The sequence below is a fragment of the Phyllostomus discolor genome, chromosome 1 (assembly GCF_004126475.2).
Source record: "Phyllostomus discolor isolate MPI-MPIP mPhyDis1 chromosome 1, mPhyDis1.pri.v3, whole genome shotgun sequence".
In the NCBI taxonomy this organism is placed as follows: domain Eukaryota; kingdom Metazoa; phylum Chordata; class Mammalia; order Chiroptera; family Phyllostomidae; genus Phyllostomus; species Phyllostomus discolor.
In genome coordinates this window covers 120,508,185-120,524,626 of record NC_040903.2, presented here as the reverse complement: position 1 = coordinate 120,524,626, position 16,442 = coordinate 120,508,185, and the positions used below count along the sequence as shown (strand labels likewise).

The following is a 16,442-nucleotide window of genomic DNA, read 5'->3' as shown; positions in this document are numbered from 1 at the left end:
GGCATTGAATGAGGTAAAGACAGGGCTTTCATAACAAAAAAAAAGTATGCTAGCATAAAGATAGGATATATGTGACCATTACATGGACCAGCATTCATAAAATAAAAGTGGCAGGCAGAAAATAGAAAGTGAAATAACATACCTTTGTTAAAACACACAATAACAGGTAAGGTACAGGAAAGTCAAAGTCATTTTAACTTATATAACTATTAAATTCTGTGCCTGAATACAGACAGTTGTTCTTTTAAAGTGTTCATGGAACATGCACAGAATGACGCTGTGTTAGGACAGGACCATATACTATGGCTCACATGCCAAAACTGGTCCACTGGCTGGTTTGTAAAGAAAGTTATATTGGAAAACAGGCATGTTCATTTTTTTTAATCCTCACCTGAGAACATGTTTGTTGATTTTGAAGAGAGAGAGAAAGAAGAAGGGAGACAGAAAAACATCAATTGGTTGTTTCCCATAAACTCCCTGACAGGGGATTAAACCCACAATGTAGGTATGTGCCTTGACCTAAGATTGAACCCACAACCTTTTGGTGCACATGCCAATGCTCCAACCAACTGGGTCACACAGCCTGAGCAGTATGTTCATTCTTTCGTGTATTGTCTATGGTTGGCTTTGTGCCCCAATGGCAAAAGTTAGGTAGTTTAGAGAGAGACTGTATGGACCACAAATTCAAAAACATTTGTTATTGTGTCAATGAAATAGAGAGTTTGCTGATCCCTAATTAGTTTATTAAACATTAATTATTCCAAAGTATAGGGTATACGTATATATGTATGTGTATAAATTTAGATAGCTACATAAGGTCTGTCCATAAAAAGTCCAGCCATTGTTAATATAACAAGAACAGTTTGTGTGACATCTATGTGACCTGGCAGCCAAGGAGAGTAGCCTGGAATGCACATGTGTGAACAATTACAACTTCACTGTAGTAGTTAGTGGAGGTGATAGACACATTGACTGACCTTCTGCACTGTGTGGCTGTCACATTCAAAGTGACTGAGTGAATAGAGCAACAGGTCTGCATCAAATTTTGCATTAACCTTGACCATTCTTCTGTGGAAACTATTTGAATGATTCATAAGGCTTTCAGGGATAATGCAATAAGTGCAGCACAAATAAAAATGTGACACAAATGCTTCAAGATGGTTGAGAATCTGTTGAAAGTGATCCACGTTCTGGAAGGTCTGCAAGCAGAACACCTAATAATGTTGAACATGCAAGGTGGCAATCAGCAAAGATCAGTGACTGACAGTGCCAGAACTAGAAGCTGATCTGGGGATTCCAAAATCTACTGTGTCAGAGATTTTGATACCAAATCTTGGCCTGAAACATGTCTTGGCAAAATTCATTCCATGGCTTCTGCTACCAGAGTAGGAGGAACATTGTGCTGCAGTAGCTAATGAATGGAATTTAAAAATTTAAAAGGAAAAAAAAATAATCCATTTTCAAATTCATTTGATCAAAAAAGCCTTTTATTTTTTTTTGAACACTTTCTCTATTTGTGCTTATACCCTCTTATTCTTTATTTTACTTGATTCTAATTGGTTAGGTTACCTAATATTTATTTGCTTTTTTAAAAAAGTCACTTCTAGCCCTGATCAGTGTGGCTCAGTTAGTTGGGTGTTGTCCTGCGAAGCGAGGTTGCCAGTTTGATTTCTCGTTGGAGCACATGCCTGGACTGCAGGTTTGGTCTCCACTCGGGTTGATGTTTCTCTACCTGGGTGTCTTCCTCACCCCCCTCTCTAAAAAAAAATTGATAGAAAAAGTCACTCTGCATTTATTTATTGATTCTATATGTTTTCTAATTCAATCTTTCTATTTCCTATCCCACAATTTTATTGTTTTTGTTCTAAATTTTTAAATTTACTCTTTAATTCATTTATTCTCAGTTCTCTCTTATTTATTAGCATTGTTACTTCTGGGTATAAATTTTCCTCTGATCACTATTTGAACTCTATGATGCAGTCCCTAATCTGTGGTTTTTCATTATTACTTTAGATATTATTATATTGATTTGTATTTACTGATTGATTTGTATATTTTACTCATTAATTTGTATGAGATTTGTATATTTTTATAACACTGAGTTCATGAAATTAGCTTCCAGATAGTAAGGATTTTTATGATGTTGTTATGTTCTAATCTTTAAAATTTATATTTCAAACACATTTACTCATATATGTGTACATGTGTGTATACACATATGCACATATATACACAGGCACATATGTGTGTATGGTCTGTCCAGAAAGTATCCAGCCATTCGCTATGAAAAATAGAGGCATTTATTGAAGGAGATACAATAAACCTTGTGCATAGCATAATGATGCCTCAGTCCCCTTCAAAGTAGGCAACTTGGGACCTCACAGTTCTCCCAGTGTCTCTTCCACTGTTCAAAACACTGCAAAATTGTTTGTTGGGATGGCCATTAGCTGCCCCATCATATTTTCCTGAATCTTGTTGACAGTCTGAAATCCTTTCCCTTTTAAAGTAATTTTAATTTTGGGAACAGTCAGAAATTACAGGGCACCAAATTTGGGCAGTAGAGGGCCTTAGTCACCTATGTAATTTGACATTTCCCCAAAAAACTGCATGAGACATGATGCATGAGCAGGTACATTGTCGTGATGAAGCTGCTAGTCACCACTTGCCCATAGCTGTGGCCGTTTTCATTGTATTGCATCTCCCAGCTGATGGAAAACATTGAGGTACTACTTCTTATTAATTGTTGGGTCTGGAGGGGATGTGGTCTTGATCTTGCTGTGACTTTGCCATGACTCCTTTGGGTGTGGAGAACCAGGTGACTTCCATTGGGACAACTGGGCCTTATTTCTAAATCATAGCCATAGACCCATGATTCATCTCTGAGTTAGAACCTTCTTGAAGAAATCTGTTTAAATGGTAGTGGTTTGATTTATTAATAATGGCCATTCTGACAGGTGTGAAGTGATATCTCATTGTGGTTTTAATTTGTATCTTTCTAATGGCTAGTGATATTGAGCATCTCTTCATATGTCATTTGAATGTCCTCCTTGGAGAAGTGTCTATTCAAGTCCTATGCCCTCCTTTTAGTCAGATTGTTTAACCTCCTGGTGTTGAGCTCTATGGGTTCCTCATATATATTGGAGATTAAATCCCTGTCCAATGTATCATTGGCAGATACGTTCTCCTTTACAGTTGGTTCCCTTCTCATGCAGATAATGGTTTCTTTAGCCAGGCTGAAGCTTTTTAATTTGATGTAGTCACATTTGTTTTTTTTTTCCTTTATTTCCCTTGCAAAGAAATGAAGCTAGACCAACAACTTACACCATACAGCAGAATAAACTCAAAATGGATAAAAGATTTAAATATAAGTTGTGACACCGTGAAAGTCCTAGAGGAAAACAGGTGGAAAATTTCAGATATACCACCTAAGAATATTTTTGCTGATATACCTCCTGGATGTGGATTCTTTAAAATAAATACTGGAGAAAGAGAAAATCAATACAGACAAATTACCAAAGACAGAGAATATTGTCAAAAGGATATCCATCAAGAAATAATAGGCCCAGATTTTGTAGTCTTTAAGGTAGTCTACAAATTTGATAAAGGACCAGCAATTACAATTCTACTTGAACTGTTCCAGGATAAAGAAAAAAGAGGGAAATTTCTGATGCCATTTTATATACTAAACATGACAGTGATGAAAAAAAAAAAACTAAAGGGCAAAGAGATGAAAAATGTAAACCAATCTTATGAGCAGGATAACACTATATGTTAAATAAAACAAATTAACCAAAGCAAGTAGCATATTAAAAACCTAAATGGAGCCCTGGCTGGTATAGCTCAGTGGATGGAGCGCGGGCTGGGAACCAAAGTGTCCCAGGTTCGATTCCCAGCCAGGGTACATGCCTGGGTTGCAGGCCATAACCCCCAGCAACCGCACATTGATGTTCCTCTCTCTCTCTCTCTCTCTCTCTCTCTCCCCCCTCTCTAAAAATAAATAAATAAAATCTTAAAAAAAAAAAACCCTTAAATGGAACATGTTCATTAAACGTTAAAACTGTTCAATATCTGTGAAGCTATTGGTATAGCTTCACCATATTAAAAAAAATCAAAAAATGAAAAATCACATGAGCACCTCGAGAAATGATGAAAAGATATTCAATAAAATTAAACACCCATTATAATAAAAGTATTAAAAAATTCATGAATATTTTATTAGTTTCAAAAGTATATATTTATCTTAACCCTAAATTCTGAATAATGCACAATGGAGAAAATGCTAGAAAAATTATGTTTTAATTATTAATAACAAAAATTTGCATTATTACTAGTATTATTTAGCACAAATATGGAGGTATCAGCCAACACAATTTTATAATTGGAAAAAATAAGAGATGTTAAATTAGAAAAAGTGAATATGCCCTGGCTGGTGTGGCTCAGTGGATTCAGTGCCAGCCTGCGAACCAAAGGGTTGCCAGTTCGATTCCCAGCCAGGGCACATGCCTGGGTTGTAGGTCAGGAGCCCATAAGAGGCAACCACACATTGATGTTTCTCTCCCTGTCTTTCTCCGTCCCTTCCCCTGTGTCTAAAATAAATACATAAAATCTTTAAATTTTTTTTTAAAGTTAAAAAACATCATAATATCCTTATCACATATACAGTATTTATTTATATTGTGTAGATGCACATGCATACATGTTAACTAAAATATTATATAAAAAATAATTTCCCTAAGATCTCTAAATATTGCCAAGGTATTCAATAAAAAAACATCAATGTGAAGTCTGTTGTTTACATATTGTTTTGTATATTCAAGGAAAGGACAAAAAGTTATAGTTGAAATATGGGAAAAGAATAAAGAAAAATTGTCATATGATTTTAAAATATTGCTTAATGTTACATAGAGTTTGATGTCATCTGATGGAGTCTTGGTTATACATTTTAAAATCTTAGTTTAAAAGAAGTAAACATTCATTTTCATAAATGATATTGGTTGATATATCACATTCTCCTGCCTTCTTAACACAGGAAATAAAAATACATTTGTTAACATTAATCTGGATTTGAATATGATTAAGTAATGCATTGAGAGTTTTGAGTAAAGTATAAATTTATATAAAATATATAACATAATCAGCTCCAATATTAAGAAAGTAATATCCATGCTATTTTGTATGCAATTGACCTCAAACTCTATGAAATATTCCTGGGATTTGTTAAGAGTGAAGAAAGTAATACCTTTATTGGAAAGGTCACTGAATAGGAATTCTTGCCTTTCTCATGTCAATGCCGAAAACTGTTAGTGATATTTAGAATGATTGTCAGCAACTGGCTAATATCTGTTATTAAGCTCAGAGATTATTTTATGCATATCGAAACATCAGAAAATATTCTTTTCTGCTACTTTAAATGAGAAGGTTTATAGAGAAAAATTAGAGGCACATTGGTGATGCTGGAATTGTGCCTTCCTTTCTAGTATCTTTGAAAATTAAAATTTCACAACTCAGGCAGGAACTTTCTAGTGACTGAATATTCATGTATTGTTTTTACATCCATCAAATAAATGTGACAGTTTTCTGATTTCAGCCTTTGAATAGTAATGGTAAAATGTGGAATAATGGTATAAAATGTAATCATACTGTTTCCTTACTCTTAGAACATAAAATTTGTAATTTTCTCATTATACCAGTTATTGTCACCATCAACAAATATATCCTAAGGTAGTCCTTTATTTTGAAAACAATTTTTACAAAACATATTTAATAAGAGGGGACATGAACTAGCAGTTTTTTAAAAATAATATGCATTTTTCCATTATAAGGCATTAAGAATCTGAATATATATGTTACCAGAATCTCAAATATGTTATCTTTATAATTTTTAGATACTTATATGTGTGTATGTGCAGATATACATATAGATATAGATATAGATGATAGATATAGATATAGATATAGATATAGGTATATGGCCTGTCCAGAAGGTACCCAACCATGTAATATGAAAAATATTTACTGATGAAGATACAAGACACAAGAAACACAGTATGTAGGACAATGACGCCTCAGTCCTCTTCAAAGTAGGCACCTTGGTACCTCATGCAGTTAGTTCTCCCAGTCACCATCAGCTGCCCCATCATAGTTTCCTGAATCTCATCGACAATCTGAAATCTCTTCTTTTTCAAAGGTGATTTTAGTTTTGCAAAAAGCCGGAAGTCACAGGTTGCCAGCTCTGGGCTGTAGGGGAGTGATTCACCTGGGTGATTTTATGTTTCACCAAAACACTCTGCACAAGACATAAAGCATGATCGGGCACATTGTTGTGATGAAGCTGCCAATCACCAATTGCCCATAGCCATGGCCTTATAAATCATCAGAATGGTTTCCACAGAAGAATGTTCAAACTTAATGCAAAATCTGATGCAGATTCATTGCTCTACTTGCTTAGTCATTTTGAATGTGATGGCTGCACAGTACACATATTCATTCAACAGCATCTACCACCCCACTGAATAGTAGAATGAAGTCATCATTGCTCACACATGTGCATTCCAGTCCACTCTCCTTGGCTGCCAGGTTACATTGATGTCACGCAAACCATTTTTACTATGTTAACAATGGCTGGATTTTTCTGGACAGGCCTCATATGTCTTATCACTGTGATACAAAGACAGCAAACAGAGCTATGATAGGTGTCCAGTGTTTGGTCTGGGTATACAGATTTAAAAGATAGGTAATTTTTTATCAAAATCAAATCATAAAATTGTCATCCTTGCACTTTTTTAAAAAGTACTTTCAATTTCCCTCCCTCATGATGTGTCCCTGTTTTACCTTTCATAATCCACATTCCTGAATCATTTTTCTATTGTGAAATCCACATGTGCTGATTCAACAATTTATAATTTTCAACCTCAACTTGGACTTCGGTATACCAATTTTTTAACTCTATTCAACTCTTCTTTCTTATCTGCATAGTTATTTTAGAAAATTTACCACGTTCCTTGATACCCCACCCCCACTCCATTTATTTTCATCAGACAAAGGATCTTTAATTTTAAAAAAATCAATCAGTACTTCCATTTTCACTCTTCTCCTTAGTAGTCCTTAAAGTGTGATCAGTGGACAATGGTGGGTGGGGGTGGGAGGCAGTCACTGAGATGCTTTCAAAAGTCTACAAGGACAAAACTATGTTTATAATAGTAAAAAGATAACCTTTGCTGTTCACTATGTTGCTATTTGCAGAGTTGGTGGAAAGGCAGTGGTGGGTGAAACTCATGGTAGCTCAGCTCAGATCAGGGCGGTGGCATCCGATGGTAATACTGATCATTTGACTCTTCACTGCCCTGCACTTGCAGAGAACAAAATGCAGTTTAACTTAAGAATGTAAAAGAATCTTGATCATATTAAATCTTAACCCTTAATTGTGCATTTTTAAAATTTACTGTTTATGTTTTTAATACATTTTCCAATACGTATTTGTTTTTGTTTAAGCCATGATTCGGTATCCTAGGGTAGGATGTACCCAGCTGCCCCTCCACCTCCCTAGGAGAAGGATGGAGGACAGAGGACATGTTGGGTGCAGCCAGTTCAGATCTTCACAGGGAACATGCCTTCTGCCTGGAAGTCATCCCAGGCCAACACCCAGGATATGGTACCAAGGGACTTGTGCTCATGCCTGTACCATTCGCACATGGGGATGTCATCCCCTTCAGCAGTCATTGCGTTCTCACAGTGGTGGAAGTCCAGGTGGTTTGGCAAACAGTTTCAGGTCTGGCTCTGGTTGGGGAAGTGGCTGTCAAAAAGGGCAGTCTAGTGCCTCTTGATTTTGGTCTTAACATCTTCTGCCATGTTGCAGACCCCTAAACACACCCCTGAAGCCACTTGCAGCTCATTGTGACCCTCAGCAAAGACCTGATTGTGTATTATTAAAATATCCCAAACGATAATGGCAAATATAATAAATAGAACTCTTCTGTTGTATACAATATACACTGTTTTTGGGGGGGATAGGGGAGAAGAAGAACTTGTGTGTTTGGGTTGTGATTTGAATTAGACACTTGTTTAATGAAACATCTTTTTTGAGAGAACAATTACTTAGCAAAGTTACTTAGATCTGGGCATTTGGCAGAAATTTTCACAAAAATAAAGTGGGAATTTCACTTCAGAGAAACTGACATTTGTTGCCAATGAAAAAAATGTGAGCTATGAAGTGAAAATTACGAGTTTAGACAACTTGTATCCTTCACTACAGGATGACGGTTTCCCAGTGCCTAAATGGGTTTTCATAAGTTGGTAACAGTGGTAGTACATATTTTTACATTGTATAATAAATCCATATCTTTTCAATGGCCAAAACATGTTACATAATCATAGATGAGTAAAATAATCCATTTATAGTATGTATAGTTTATGAATTTAATATGAAAAGAGTAAGAAAATTTCATTGATATTGTTTGAGATTCCAGGCTACAGCCAACATTTAGAAAACTAGCACTTGATAAGTTTTAATGTAGTATTTAAGAAGACCACTCACAAGTATCTGAAAAGACTACTAAAATACTCTGTTGTGTGAGACTCTTTTCCTTATATAATTTAATTACAATAACATTCCGGTATCATACCACAGAGTGGTAGTATCTACTATGTGGTAGATACTACTTTGTACAATCTTGGAGTACAACATTCAACCAAATTGATAGGATAGTTGTTCCTTCTGAGCACACATAATTGTTCCTTGCTGTGTCTCTGGGGCCTTGAACAAGCAGCTATCTGATGAATACTGATTTAACTTTATAAATAGTTTTGTTCTCTGACTTCACATTCTCAGAGAATTTTGCTGACTTCACTTGCACTGTTATTTACACTTCCTTTTCAGAAGTACGTATTCCTTAGGGTACTGCTTTTATTCTCTCTCTGCTTTCTGGGTACTTGTTCACTTAAATATATTCACCTATAATCTATATGCTCTTAACTGTTAAAAATACGTTGTTAATTTTACCACTATTATAAACTTTAAAAACTTCAAACATGACTTTCTAATTATCTGCTTTATTCATTGGCCTAGAAATATAAAAAAACAAAACAGCATATTTCAAAACAATGTCAGTTCTCTACCTCTACTCCTTCTTCATGCTAAAGACATTTTTGTATTAGAAAGACCATCTGGGGAAATTAGCTAATTATATTACTGAATCATATTATGACTATTTTTTTGCCTTAAAACTGTGTAACACAGTCTGATGTGAGTGTATATTACTTATTTCATTACTGTTCTACTTTAATGTAATGTTTGTTATTCTGTTGTATTCTTCAGTATTATTTATTTTTAATTTTTTTAATTAAATTTATTGGGTAGCTGGTTAATAAAATTCTATAGGTTTTAAGTGTACAGTTATATGATTCATCATCTGTATATCGCATTTTGTGTTTACCGCCTGAAGTCAAATTTCCTCCCATCAGTCATTTATTTGACCCCTTCACCTTTTACTTTGACCTCCTCCCTTTCCCTCTGGTAACCATCATACTGTCTGTGTCTATGAGTTTTTGTTTATTTGTTTGTCTTGTTTGTTCATTTATTACTTTCAGTTTTATATCCCACAGTTTCACATCAAATGGTTCTTGACTTTTCCCACCTAACTTATTTTTCTCACCATGATATTCTCAAGATCCACGTTGCTGCAAATGCCAGTATTTTGTCTTTTCTCATGGCTGAGTAGTACTCCATTGTGTACATGTACCACAACTTCTTTACCTAGTTATCTACTGAAGGGTACTTTGGTTGTTTCCATGTCTTGGCCACAGTGAATAATGCTTCAGTGAACATAAAGGTACATATATTATTATAAATACATGTTTTCAAATTTTTCAGATAGATACCCAGAAGAAGGGTTACTCTATTCATTATTTTTTTGTTACCTCCTTACTGTTGTTTTCCACAGTATCTGTACCAACCTACATTCCCACCAGCAGTAAATGAGGGTTTCTTTTACTCCACAACCTCTTCAACTTGTTTTTACCTCTCAGGTTGATAATAGTCATTTTTAACAGGTATGAGGTGGTATTTCACTGTAGTTTTAATTTGAATTTCCTAAATAGCTAGTGAGGTTGAGCACCTTTTTGTCAATCTGTTAACCATTTGTACGTCTCCTTGCAAGAAGTGTCTGTTCAAGTCCTCTGCCCATTATATAATTGTTTTGTTGTATTCTTTGCTGTTGAGTAGTATGAGTTCTTTATGTATTTTGTATATTAACCCCTTACTGGAGCCACAGCAATCAAAACAGGGTGATATTGGCAGAAGAACAGCACACAGCCCAATGGAACAAAATTAACAGCTCAGAAATCCACATGTGTGTGAGCAAATACTCTTCAACATAGCATTTTTATTTTCAAAACATTTTTATTGGCATCAAATTCATGTCATAAAAATAAACTACTTTAAAATGAATAATTCAGTGGCATTTATTATATTAACAATGTTGTGTAACTATCACCTCTGTTTAGTTCAAAATATTTTCCTCACCCTAAAAGGAAATTGTGTAACTACTAAGCAATTCCTTCCCATTCTCTCCTCTCCAGCCCCCAGCAAAACTAGCCACTAATCTGCTCTTTATCTCTATAGATTTACTCACTTTGGCTATTTCATATAAATATAAAATGGATTCTTCCATTCAGTATAATGTTTTTAGGTTTAGGCACTTTGTAGCATATATCAGTATTTTATGTTTTATTTTATTTAAAAAGTAACTCTTCTGATAAAATCCAAGATGCATAATGGAACTTCAGGAACCTCAGTCAGTATGTTGAAGTCATCAGGCTAGCCTTAGGATTTGGAGATAACATTATACACTTAAAATAAAAGCAGTAGAAAGCAAGTACAATGCTACATAATGTGGGCAACTTACTATCTTCAGAAATAAGAGAAGTCTTTGTAAGCGTTGTTGGAGACTTGAGTGATAGCAAATCCAATCAAAAGGATTAGAATGTATCCCAGGCCAAGGAAAGGAAAGATGGAACTCATTTAATTGTGTTGTAATCTTATTTTCAGAAGTAATGATGTGGTAAGCATTAGTGGATAATAGAAAAATAGATAGAATTTGTAACTATTTAGTCAACACAGTCAGAGGAAAAAGAAATGTATCTGGTAGACACAAATATTTAATTCACAAGGAAATCTATTTTGTTGTGAAGCCGAGGTAGTTCATCAGGCTTTTCTGTGGACAGAATGAAGTATCACTCAAGACAATCTAATTTTCTCTGCTCTGATTCTGTGCTCATCAAGAGACCTTGAGGTTATTTAGAAGTTTCATACTGATAAGAACTCTCATGGATAATGGACAGTAACTATTCCCTTTTGAAAATAAATGCACTGGCATTCTGGTGTACAAGAGGTCTGTTTCACATTAATCAATCTAGCACATTACCTGACACAATAATACTCAGTGTGATTTAATACTCAATGTGATTTAACTGAACTAGTAAGTGAAAAGAAGCACTTATTATACTTTGTTATGCTTAATCTTGATGTGGATAGAATAGGTTGAAGAAAAATATTCATTAGTCACTTTACCATCTTATTAAGTCATTTAGAAAGTTGGGTTATTGGGATGTTTAATCCTACATTATATTACTGAGTAGAAGAAAATATAAATGAATTAACAATCTGCCTAGAATAATTAAAATAAAGGAAGAAATTGATTGGCAAAGTTAAAATTATTACATTAGATCTCAATGTGGTAAATACCTAGTAGAAATCAGGATGATTTTTTTTTACTGAATATTATTATTCAGAGCTTTGATACACAGAGAATTGCTCAACAGACCTTCTGGTTTCCTAAGAATGACGCAGACTCTCAAATACACAAGGACTCTCAAGACTCCACTCTGGAAAATACTTTCACTAGGAGAAATTGCTGATATAATTAGCTCTGAAAAGCATGAGATTCCCATGGGCTTCCTTTTTGGTAAGATAACTTAGGGATAATTACAACAGCCATTTTTAATAAGATAGAGGTATATTGGTGATTAGTTTTTTTTCAAGGTTACATTTTTGTAATATTTTATTTGAAGACATTTCTGTTGTATTATAGCAATGTTGCAACTTGCTCAAAATTTAGACTTTGTTCTCCAAGGATCTCAAGCTGTCTTAGTATATTATTTCTATTATTAAATATTCCTGTTGTGGTGAATTTATTCCAAATGAATATATATTTACTGAAAGTCTTTTTTCTCTTTTGTAGTGATTTTAATAAAGAATACTATTATATCAAGAGGTTATGATGATATTTTTCTGACCATATTGCCTGGTGAGCTTGCAGAATCATTTTCTGTGGTTTCTTAGTCAATTACAGTGGATGCTGCTGACAGCAGGTCCAAGAAGATTGGCTGGGGTGGGCGTGGCAGAGTGGTCAAGCACAGCATTTCTACCTCTGCAAATTATTTGACTTCATCCTCAAAATTCCCACAAGTACCCCAAAATGCAACTTCGAAAAAGACTGGCAACTATATCTTGATTCATTCTCATGCTTCATTTTCCAACAGAATGATCTTATGTTTTGTGGACATCTATAGCTTTAAGCAGCACTCCCCAAAGGCTAAAAAAATCTCATCATTATCACAAAAAGGCTTAGATTAGACTAAGTTTTTTATTACCTATTTTAATGTAAGAAGAAACTTTTTCAAAATTGTAAAAATTTTAGGGCTACCCTGCATTTTCATAAAAGAATCTTTCTCTTTATAAAGGATTCCTAAATGATATATATGTAAGCTCTCATTAAGTTTAATTGGTTATTTGTGGTGGGTATTGATTGGATGCACCATTCCTGTGTTCACCTAGTGGAATCAAGTGAGATGATTTTCCTTTGTTCCTTCTTAGAGAAGATGGCACCAACTGATGTATTCCAGAGTGCTGGGTGATTTTCTAAAACAGAAATGTTAAGTCTTAACATTAAAATGTTAATCACCTTGATGAGTTGAGAAACTCTTTAGGACTGAGGACTACTATGTACCATTAATATCTTTCTTGGGTTTTCTATAGCCATTTATTCTTTATAGGATGTTTTCACAATTTGACACATGATTATACAGTTGTAATATATAATCTGGTCTTATTTGTTTTTCAACTATGCTCCCCATGGTTACATAAACTCATCACTTTCTCTTTATGTTAGAGTTACTGATACTTGTAACCAAAATACTCCTGTAACTAATCAAACAAAAAGTGTTTATGGAGCACAATTTCATTCATTTAGACAACAAACTTATACATCACCTACCATGAGCCAGATCCTGCTGGAAACACACATATGAATAGCCTATATTTTCTTGATCTTAGTCTTGCAATGCATAAAAAGTTGATGTCATAGAGGGATAGACCTGGGATGGTTAGGGGAGTCCTCAGAGAGTAAGAAATGTTTGAGGAGGCATTGAGAAAAAGTAGGCACACCAGGGAAACCAGGGACTGAACACTACTTCAGGTAGTGGTGTGTATGTGTGTATGTGTGTGTGTGTGTTGACTGAGAAAGTAGAAGAGTATATGGGAGCTTATTGTGGGTATTAGGGATATGAAAGCCTTTGACAGAAGCAGTAGCGTGAAGTTTACATTTTGGATTAGAGAGGAACACAAGTAAAACAGAGACAAACAGTAGGTAGGAGAGGGCATTATATGCTCTGTCAAGGACTTGGGACTTATCTTTAGGAGCTGAGCAAGCACTGCAAAGTTTGAAGTAGGCAATTTGTATGTTTAATATCATTCTCTAGGCACAAGAAGCATGCATTAGTGTAGAAAGCCAGGAAGCAAGAGGATGGTTGGGCAGCTGCTGATATTGTCCAGGCAAGAGATAATGAATGAAGTTCAGGAGTAGCATGGATGCAAGGGAAAAATACAATCAGGATGATGTGTCTAACTCAAAGATAAGAATATAATGAATACAAAACAGTTTTTGCCCTAGGGAGACTATAAATTACATTATATATTTAATTGTTGGGAGACAGGAGCAAAAACTGATAAAGATATTGCAAAATGACTGTGTATAAACACATGGTTTGATTAAAAATATCTATAGTTTTCTAATTTGAATGCTTTAGAAATTAATAAATCTATATGCTAAAGATATGGTCAAGTGGCTACAAAAGATATTTCTAGAATTCTCTAGCTTTCCCTTTGTTCTGAACTTTCTTTTATCTCATTCCACTGTAGAAATAAAAAGCATCATCCTCCTGATAAAATAATGACTTAGGATAATGCTAAGGAGAAGGTGGACATTAAAGGGTGGGCGTGGCTTAGAGAGAAAGTTAAAGAGGTTCTTTGTAGAGGGTACAGGTAAGGTTGTAGGAACCAATAGTGTACATGGAAGAGGCAGGGAGGATAATGATTTGATTGAAGCAGAGATTTGTACAAGGCACTAAGGTTGACTAGTGTAAGAGGCTTATCCTGTGTCATAAAAGACCATGAAAGCCTGGCTGAAGAGTTCACATGTTAGTTAATAGACTCAGATTTATGTCATTATGTTGTGGCCATTCATTCCATTTCAATCAAATTGTTTGTTGTTTTATATACTCAGGGCTTCTAATTTCAGTATGTCTGAACATGACAGATGCACTGTGATTTCCTTTTCATCTTTCTCTTCTTCATTTTTGTTTGAAAACAAAATGGCACACTGTGTTTTTGTCCCATCACTCTGGATTAGTAATTTAATGAGCATGTTACTATAAAATCATTAAAAATTCATAAAACATATCTAATGACAAAATAAATGTTCATTTCCAGAGTGCAGTGTAACATTCATTTCCTCTTATTTTTTTACCATACCATTTCTTTTTTAAAGAATTTAATTTTACCACCAATATTTTGTTAAACATAAAAATTCATTGTACACAAAGAGACCTATATATTGTACATTTGTATGTGATGATCATAAAACAAGACCAATGTACAAATTATCTAGGCAGAATAATTAAAATCCAAATTCTAAATTTGTTCACTCATTTATAACATATTAAATCTATTTCAGCCTAAACTAATCTTGACCCTGATACAAGAAGATTATAACCTAACCAATGTGTCCTTAGAGAGCTTATGGAGTGGGGAAGTCCTTGAAATATAAATATAAACAAAAACACGCTACTTTTCAAGGCAAGTGTGAGCAGGATGATAACTCTCCCTTGAACTATAAACCTGGATTATAGAACTGGATTATAGAATAAAATTGAAATTTTAGAAATGGTTAAACCTCTAACTTGATTTATATCACCATGTATTGATTTTAGCTTTTCTGAGGTATATATTTTATTTTCATATAGTTTCAATATTACATAAAATGTTTAAGAATAGTACAAAGTATCACCTCTTCCATCACTTATATTTGTTACCAGTTCTGGGTTTTTTGTTGTTGTTGTTGTTTCAATTTAATTTTAAAGATATGACATAGTTACATTTTGAGTGGGAATGACTTGTCTTTAAAAATTAGCATTAAATTTATTTGGAATAACAGAAGGTTAAGTAATTCCTTATTGATGGTTACACTAAAGAAATACTTCAATGGGACTTAAAAGAATTGTTTCATCCCTGAAAGGTTTTTCTTACCACTAATTGTATTGGGCAATTATTGCAAGTTGCCTGTAGATAGGGTCATGATAACTGTGTTTTGAGCCACAGAAGATTGTGTGTGACTATCTTTTGCCCTTTCTTTCTTTTTAGAAATCATGTAATATCCCCTTTTCATCAAATAATTAGGGTGCTGGGTGGTAGAGATTTTTTTCGGTCATACATAGTAAATACTGTTTCTAGGCAAAGGTAAATTTTTTATACAGCTGTAAAATTTCATTATATTCTATTGCCAAAGAAACATTAAGAACTTTGTATAGCTAAATAAAAGCAACTTATTTTTTAAAGAATAAAAATTTTAAGTAAAAGCAAAATAGTACAAGAAACTCCTACATACCCTTTGTCCAGGTTTGACTTTATTTTTTTCCTGTTATTCTCTCTCCTCACCACCCCATTCTCTCTCTCTCTCTCTCTCTCTCTTCCTCTCTCCCCACTCTCTCCACCTTTCTCTCTCTTTTGAGCCATTTGTAAGTTGGAGACTTCATGCTGCTTTATCCCTATACAATTCAGTGTTTACTTAAAAAAGAAGATACTTCTCTTATACAACTACAGTACACTAAATTTAATATTGATACAATAATATTATGTAATTTGCAGTCACCATTCAGTTTCATTATCTCCATAACACCTTTTATGACTTTTCCCAGTCCAGAATCTAATTTAACTCTGTATTACTTTTAGATTCCATAAATATTTAGTCTCTTTAAAAACCCATAACAGTTTCTCAATTTTTTTCTTTCTTAAGCTTGATATGTTTGAAGAATATAGAAAAATTATTGTGTATAATGTCTCTCAATTAAATTTGTCTAATTTTCTTCACAATTAGGTTCAGGTTGTACAT

General features: G+C 34.1%; 1 pseudogene; it reads right to left on the bottom strand.

Annotated features, from left to right (window-relative positions):
* Window positions 1-7,587: 7,587 nt before the first annotated feature.
* Window positions 7,588-7,848, bottom strand: LOC114493389 (annotated as a pseudogene).
* Between the last annotated feature and the right edge of the window lie 8,594 nt (window positions 7,849-16,442).